We start from the raw sequence: 8358 nt of genomic DNA on the forward strand, positions 1-8358 counted from the left end.
AAAGTCACAGCATATCAACGGAGTGCATGATCATGAGTGGGGCGAAGCGTCCATAAGTCCGCCTGAGCTTCCGTCCATCCATCCATCCTTTCGTGCGTTCGTTCTTGCGTCCGTCCATCCATCCATCCTTTCGTGCGATCGTTCGTGCATCCGTCTGTGCATCCATTCGTGCGTGTCCATCCATGCGTCTGTCCACCCGTACATCTGTCTGTCTTTCCATCAGTGCGTCTGTCCAACCGTCCGTCTATCTATTGTAAGAAGTACCGCCATATAGATTCTCTTCATCCTATAAATGTACCGCCATCTAGTGGACATTTGAAGGACTAAACGAGAGGTGGCAGGGCCGATCTAGAGACACCCGCCTACGGCCTGCGCTTCATGTCTAGTTCCCACCTTTCACCACCAATAGTTCATGACACTGTAGTCGAACCTTTGTTAAACTTTGCTAAAACCAAGAACGTTAAGCCCAGCGAGGTAAACATGGCAAACCTTTCTGGTCAGATAGTGCTCACAATGCGTTCTTCTGATGGAAGTTTTGTTTTGTAAGCATCAAATTCAAGGCCCATTTTATTAGAGCTTAAGTCACCTATATTCGTCTCAGTACGTTATTTCATCAGAAACAACAATAATCTTTCATTTATGATTAATATGCGCAGGATTCTTCCTCAAATCCAAAGAGTGCGTGCGCATACCACTTTTCTAGTCTGGCCATGGAGGTGGCTACTTACTACCACGACTACTATTACTACATATATCGCGGACGCACGACCCACGGCTTGAAGAGCTTCGCCCCTAACAGCGCAAAGTCATGAAGCACACTGTGGGAGGAGGGCATCTTTTTGCCCTTTTGTGATTCCCCTTCCCCCCCCCCCCCTTCCCACACCGCCCGTGTGGAGGTTTCGGTAGACTCAGTCGCACGAAAGAGCAAAACGCGCGAAGCCTGCAAATAATCCCACTCACACAACTCGTGCTTCAGAGATTTTGAAAGTTTTCGTGGCAGTCTTATGATGAGCCAATAAGCTTGTAGCGGTGAGAGAAGAGAGACGTGAGACAGCGTCGAAGGCGGCCGACGGGACCGTGCTGATCTGGCCACTTTATTCCACGCCTGAAGAGGAGCCGCGGTGGCTGTCCACGTCCCACGCGCCAGGTGCATGAGCTCGTTCTAATCTCGCGCAGCTCGAGCTAGCATCAGCTGCGCGAGAGGCGCGGCGCAGTGATCAAGAAATGATGGCGATAATGATGACACTACAGGGCTCCCCCCTAGCGCTTTGCGCGATTTGAAGGCATATGAAAAAAGAAAGAGAAAGAGACTATATACATGAACGACAATCCGCAAAGTGTCCATTTGGGAAGTTCCAGTTTGTCAACGTGTAGTGACCATCGGGAACCAGTGGGTCTCTGGCGGGTGACACTGGGAATGGCGCAGCGGACAAGGGTGGCCAGGCAGGCATGCTGTTAAAAGGAGCGGGCGAGGGTCGTGATGAAGGGACACCCTTGTCGACAGCGAGCACCAGCAACAAGGTGAAAAATGTCCAAGGGCCGAGAACACACACGGGCCGCCCCGGCGCGGCCGATTGTCGCGCGCACTCGGACACTGATGCTCAAAAAATGAACTGCAGAACGAGCGCAGCACGGCCAGTTCAGAGGGTCCAGCGTTACCTCTACGTTGGAGCTGGTGGGGACGACGACATGAAGTGCGGTCAGCCCTGGCAGTGCGTCCACCGTGCCGGTACCGTCGCTTCCGGTGGCACATCACCGGGCGCGGCGGCCGCCTGGTCGGCCGAGCAGGGTGCAGATAAGTCTGAAACGGTGCGCTCTGGACCGACGAAGTGCGACATGTTTTACAGTGACAACGAGCCGGCCCAGAGGGCACTGACAGACCGCTTTCCCCGACCTCTGATGACGCGCGATGGGTAGGCGTACGCCGATGAGTCGTCACGCTGTTCGAGCCAAACCCGACGTCCGGTGATGCGAGACCGAGCGGCGGGCATGCGGCGTCACAGCTGTCATGGGCCGTCGGCGGCGCCGAAATGCTCGAGCACGTGCACGCAGTGGCAGGCGGATGGCCCAACTGCGCATCCGTTGGGGCACGCACGGTGTGCTCCACCCGCGGTGAGCCAGAGTGCGGCCCTCGGGACCCCCTGATATCGCCACAGCATCACGCACGTCCAGCCGTGCATGCCCAGGGGCCCGAACCCCCGCAGGACACATCGAGGATGATGTCAGTAGGCGCCAGCAGTCCACGAGGCCCTGAGCAGCAGGCACCGGTGTGCAGGGGAAACTGATGGCGTGGAGTGTCACAGCGGGCTCTGGGTCCACAGTGCGAGTGGTGCCGCGGGCCTCCACAGGCGCCGGGACAGGCGGGGAGCCTGCAGGAAGGTCAGCTGGCCCAGCCGAGGTCGTCATGGAGTCTGGTGGGGCCACGGTGTCACGTGCCGTCGCTTTCGTGGAAAACGTGCAGGTAGCAAGTACGTGTGAAGAAGCTCTGCACTGGGGCTCTGAGGGAATGTACCTCTCGGAGGGAAGGTCAGTCGCAGTGGGGGAGTCTTCTACCTCGCGGTCGTGATCAGGTGCAGGAGTGGATGTTTCTGCGACCGGATCAGGTGTAGAAGTAGTCGAAGCCGGGGTACCGAGATAGCGGTCATTGGAGGGCTGCGGACCGGTTCGTACCTTGCTCTGCGACGTCGGGGAAACCTGCCTGGTGCGGGTAAACGGAAGCGGACGGTATGTGTTGCCGCTGCGGGCGAGCACCGCAGGGCAGAGGGCTTCGTAAGGCTGTGGGCTGGTGCTTGAAGTGGCAGCGAGATGGCGCAGCTCTACCGGAAGGGCGTCGAGAAGAATGGCGTGCATCAGCAGCTGGTCCGTGATGCCATTCACCGCAAGAACGGCGTCGAGCTGCATAAACCATACCTTGGGGTAGGTCGATTTGAACGGCGGCACTGGCGGGCAGAGTTGCGGGAACATGGCAGCGGGCCGTTCGGCGAAGGGCGTGTTCTCCGGGTCACCAATGTAGCGGCGAGAGAAGAGAGACGTGAGACAGCGTCGAAGGCGGCCGACGGGCCGTGCTGATCTGGCCACTTTATTCCACGCCTGAAGAGGAGCCGCGGTGGCTGTCCACGACCAACGCGCCAGGTGCATGAGCTCGTTCTAATCTCGCGCAGCTCGAGCTAGCATCAGCTGCGCGAGAGGCGCGGCGCACTGATCAAGAAATGATGGCAATGATGATGGCACTACAAGCTCTTTCAATAAAATCATCCGATTATTAGTTGAAAAAAGTGTTGCAGGGCCTCTTTCCGAAAGTGTTCAAAAGTCATACACCTTCGGGACGATCATGTAGGGCAATTTGTGACAAAAGGTAATGTGACTACTCTTTAAAGAAAAAAGGATGTACGTCATGATTCCATAAGCAGTAAAGATATAGGAATGGTTCATTATCTTTCAAAAACAAATATATTCTATACATTAGTAAGCCGCGATCGCGCAGAAAAAAACATGAATAGCTTGCTTTCACTACACACCCTAAAATTCATACACAAGTAGCTTTGAAATCAATCAAATATATAATCAATCTCCCCATCAATCGATCGATAGGTCCATCAATGGACGACTACTTCGATTTGATTGAATGATATGTGAAGTTTAATTACCCAAAACTACTGTATTATTATTCAAGATGCTGTATTGAAGGGCTGCGCAGATTTCAACCACCATGGGGTTTTTTAACGTGCACCCAAATTTCAGCCGACGAGCCTAAAGCTTTTCCGCTTCCATCGAACACGCTGTCGCCACAGCCGGGACTTGATTCCGCGATGACTACTTTGTCTTCAATGAAAAGTACCTTTTATTGATCACCCGCTTAACTTCCAGTGATAGCAAAATACGCGCAGAAATAGCAAAAAATAAAAAGCTCTGACCACCGAACTGTCGAAATCCGCTTTGCGGGCAAAAAGAAGTTCTTTATTGTCAGACCACTCCGCAAGACGATTTCGCGGTGAATGTCTTTGATTTTACGACGCCTTCACGTGTTTCTATAGCGGCTTGCGACTGGCCAGAGTGCTATAGACCAAACCGCAGTTACCATTCAAAGAAGTTTAATCAAGGAGTGCAGTCGTTTGTGTAGAATATTGGGTGAATATAAAACGAAAGTTTTTTAGACGGTGCAGAAAAGGCGCTGCCGAATTTCAATCAGAACTTTTTTCATTCGCAGCAAAATGCGAGGCACGTGATTTGAAAAGAAATACGTGAGCGGAGACAAAAAAAAACCAAATGTCAACTCGTGCAGAAGCGAGCCGCAGCCTGCCGGACCCTTACTTGAGCAAAACGCTGCTAGCGTAAGTAATTTCCCTTTTCTTGAAAAATGAGATGCATGCTTGTTTAGTAACAAAGTGTAACAAATATTATAAATCCATTGCAATCGTGAATAGCAATTGTTTTCTTCGGTATGTCGCAATAACATGGTTAGCAAACGGCGCATAGCATTCGCGAACTGTAGAATCCATTGACAATAAAGCCGAAGAGCTCTTTGCAATGTGTTACCGAACGAGCAATAAACAAGAGCTAAAGTTTCTCCTCCCACTCCGTAAGGACAAAGGAAATCTCGTGCCGTGCTTTTGTGAATACTTGGTGTAGTGCACACAGTAATGGTCATATAATATTTCAGCGAAAGCTGTTATGAGATCACAATTCGGGTCACGCGCGACGCCGCAGTTGTTCGCCACCACCGCCGGTGTCCATGACCACTATCGCACGAAATAAAAAAACTGGGTAAGTAAAAAGCACCAAGAACACAGCGGGATACTCAAGCGTGTGTCCGCTGCGTGCCAGCCCAGTGTTGTACTACTGAGCCATGCCAATGCTTGCGATTTGTTCGGAATTTTGCCTTAGGCAGGCCTGGTGTCGGGAAGGGAATCACGTTATTATGAGTAGTAAAGCGTTTTAGAACAGCAAAGGAACAACAAGGCGTCACGCGATGCGAATAGCGTGACGAGTGGGTCGTCCAATGTTTCAACCGATTACAAAAACTTGTTTTTGTTCACATAGTAATTGTTGTGCATACCCACACTTTAGCAATTTCAGTTTATTATTGCCAAAAGTTCATTAGTTTTTTAATCATGCTATTTTAGAGCCTTTCAGTTAACCCGGCGTTCATAATTTGTAGCCTTGTTGCTGCCTGCATTTAGCGCTTTATTTTGAGAATGAAAAAGCCACATGAGGTGCATGAATGAATCAAAACCCGGACCCGTGAAGTGCTCCGCGCTTAAAGTAAGTTTTGATGACAGTATTTCAATTCAGATAGAAAACAGCGCCAATAACGAGCGACACGAAAAGAAGTAGACAGAGAGTGTCACTTGATGTTGCACTCCTAATACTGAAGCCCTATGTTCAACCTCTACTACAGCAACCATGCACTCCTGCCGCTGGCGCGTAGAAACAGACACTAGAGGAGAGATCACGACAACGCCAATGCCATGTCCGTGTCTGCATTGCTACGTTATTTTACCCCTTTACCCCAAATCTGTACCAATAAGCTTCATTCTCTGTCGTTATACAAGGAAGTGGCATGTATGCGTCCTCCACGTTCTCGTGGAGCGGCCCAAATGTAATGTTTTTTTCACTCACTGTTGAAGAATACTATCTCGGCACTGTTGTTGCTTTTGATTTACTCTTTTTCATCGATCTGATAAGCTATGGTGGCCGGCATTTTGAGACTTTCATCTCTCGCGCACCACATAAACAAGAAAAAAAAAAGCAGCAGAGCTTGACATCTTCGTGTGAATGTGGGCGTGAATGCGAAATACTATAGCCGAAAAACGCGTCTCACGAGATGAGCGAATAGAAGACAACATGTAGAAGTGCACTCAGTGACCGCGGCAGAGAATACAGAGCCAAGTATGGCATCCAACGTACTAGGCAACGCTGAAGCCCAGGCGACCAGAAAACTTCCGCCCTTTATTAACGCCAGTCTATACCATTAGGGCAAGAAAGCGCGCCTTGTCCTTCGCGGGTTGATGAGTCTGTCCTCGACAAGCCCAATGATTTGGGCCTGGCCCCCCGAGGCACTGGCTTGCCTATTCGGTGATTCTGCGAACTGCTCTAAGAAAACGAACATATACGAGGAAAGCGGGATGATTGTGACCTTCGCGGTAGGCACATTGCAAACTGCACAATGTATGGTCTTGAAGAGACCATCGAATAAGCATTCTCTATTTTAATTAAGGATATGTGGTTGAGCGGGCGCATTTCAATTAGAAATACCTCAAGCATACGAAAAAAAAACAAGCTTCGGTTGCTAAAATTATTCTTGTATTGAAAGTGAATAAACACAATTTCCGCTGTTCAACGGGGGATAATCATAATAAGCCGCAGTGAGTAAAAGGTCAACCAATGTTAGCCATCACCAGCGATAGTTTACTGGCCCCTGCACTAAGCACAGTGGCCACGGTGCTTTACTGTTGACTCGAAGGCAACGCGTTCAATGCTGTCAACGGTTTTCGTGTTTTCAGAGAGCTGAAAAGCTAGAGGCCCGGGTATCGTGCAATGTCAGTGCCTGTCAAAGAAACCAAAATGACTGAGATCGCCGGAGCCCTCTGACACGGCATGCCCGGCAATCATATTGTTCTTTTTGGCACGTAAACGCCAGATATTATTGTTATCGTTAACGCAAATAACGTTGCCAACACTTGTTAGGGCTGGTAGTACGGTAATGGATGCAATAGTTGAATTTAGCCAGACATCGTGAAAGAAACGTTACGAAATATGTGTATTAGAGGCCCACAGCCCACAAGGCCACTGTGTTCTAAATCATCCCGCAGCTCAAGCTAGTGTACGTTCGCATACACAAAATAGGCCGAGGAAACGAGCATACACTGAGCAGCCACCGTCGTCGGACCGCCAAGCATGTAAACTAAAAAAAACCTGCCCAGAATCTTCATAACCATTATCGCAGCAAAATTCGCGAGAGGAGTCATGCCCCCAACATCATACGTTTGTTTTAGGACAAGTAGTAGTCACTTGAGGATAGGCAAGGAGACTACTTCTGCTTTGTAGGTGGGTGAGAAGGGGAGGGGAGTGAAAGAAGAGAACAGGTGACCCCTGTGGAAAAATGACTATACCAATACGACCTACGCTAGGCCATGGTAACCCCCTTTTCATTTGAATCAACAGCTGTCGGCGCTCGTAGGAACACTGTAGTCGAAGCCACTGGTTCACGCCTTGAAAGATGATGCTCTAGAACAAACGAGCACAGCCGTAAGCCCGCGGGCAGCTCGCGGCGTTAGGCACAAAATTACGCTTTCACCCAACCCCACCTCCAAAACTCCCGACTAAGCGATGAATGGGACTCGATGAAGATCTCTATGTAGACATATGCGAGTCGTCTATAAAGGTTTAGGGTCGAAAGTCACGCTGAAATTTTTTTCTAATATATCTTCACAAGTGACAACTTAATGATATGTGTAGTAAAAAGTACTTGATATTTATTTCGGCCTAATGTGTCATAAATAATAATTAACCGAAATTTCTCTCTTTTTCTGCACCCTCCCCATTCTCCCTTGTTTGACGTGGGCCCCGTTCCATGTCAGTTTTGTGCAAGTTGGCCCTTCACCTCAACAGCTTGCCGACCCTCTTCTCGGTCACTCCTAGGATCCCATACATTTGCGTCTTTAAATTATTAACAATGGTCGAAAAGTGCGCTTTTGGTAAGTATTGAGAAATTTGGTGCACCGCAAACTCCACAACATTGATTGGTTGATATGTGCGGTTTAACGTCCCAAAACCACCATATGGATATGAGAGACGCCGTAGTGGAGGGCTCCGGAAATTTTGACCACCAGTGGTTCTTTAAAGTTCACCCAAATCTGAGCACACGGTCCTGCAGCATTTTCGCCTCCATCGAAAAGCGAACTCAACAACAGGAAAAAAAAGAAAGACAACACACGAAGTGCTATCAGCCCCAACAATGTTTATTTTTAGAGACCCAAACCACCTTAAATATAGCAATGCTTCAACACAGAACAAAGGTTGAGTTTTCGAGGTAGTGCTGCAACCAATTACTCTTGAGATAGATATTTTGACAAAAATTCGACTGATCGGGAAGAGCCAGGAGTAAGGTTAGGAAGTGAGCTAGTTTGTATTTCATAAATAAAGTTGTAAGTGAAGCGCAAAATGTACATAGCGCACAAGAAACGACGAGAACGATCGCTTACTTCCAACTATACTACTCAAAGCTATCATGGTGATAAAACAAACTAAAAACATAACAGCAGTGAAACTACGCAGAAATAACACGTGCCGGTAAATTTAAGTTATCGGGTTATTTTGTGTTAGTGTGATCATGGCTTGCTAACACAGCTTCTATTT

This window comes from Rhipicephalus microplus, chromosome 9 (genome assembly GCF_043290135.1).
Source record: "Rhipicephalus microplus isolate Deutch F79 chromosome 9, USDA_Rmic, whole genome shotgun sequence".
NCBI lineage: Eukaryota > Metazoa > Arthropoda > Arachnida > Ixodida > Ixodidae > Rhipicephalus > Rhipicephalus microplus.